We start from the raw sequence: 656 nt of genomic DNA on the forward strand, positions 1-656 counted from the left end.
AAAATCTGTCCATAATTTTCGTTATTATCATCCCAAAAGTCTCGGCGTTTTTCTGAGGAATCGCATTCAGTCAGCTGAGAAAAATGGTGTTTGCTTGTTTCAACTCGGGTAACTACTAGCTAGGTGGTTCCGAGATGGGGGGAATACCTGAAGTCTAAGAACCGACTCCCAATACGCGTGCTGATTATCTGATATTAGATGCATTGGGGTTTTACTCTTGCTCTACTTTTCAGACACATATGCAATGCACATTGTCCTTGTATTTATCAAATCATGTCAAAGCATGATCTTAATATGTTTATAATAGAAATACTCATTTCCCGGTGTATAGAAGGCTATCTAACCACTTGTTTGTTCACCCGGAACTTGAGTAGTTTAACTGCAAGAGTAACTATCGAGAAAATCAAAATCGCGAAATCGTCTATATAATACTATGTGATAATGAATGATCATAATTTGTTGAATATTTATTGCGTGGCTAATCCTAATATATGGAAGATAAGGTGAAAACGAGGCTGCCAACTGACCTCTTTTTTCAAGACAGACGCAAGACAAGCTAATGTTGCAGATAGAGGCCGCATCATTAGGATGGGGGAAAGTAATTTCTCTAGCATCGAAAAATTCATTTGTAGTTGTCAACTACATGCTATGATATT

This window comes from Penaeus vannamei, chromosome 10 (assembly GCF_042767895.1).
Source record: "Penaeus vannamei isolate JL-2024 chromosome 10, ASM4276789v1, whole genome shotgun sequence".
In the NCBI taxonomy this organism is placed as follows: domain Eukaryota; kingdom Metazoa; phylum Arthropoda; class Malacostraca; order Decapoda; family Penaeidae; genus Penaeus; species Penaeus vannamei.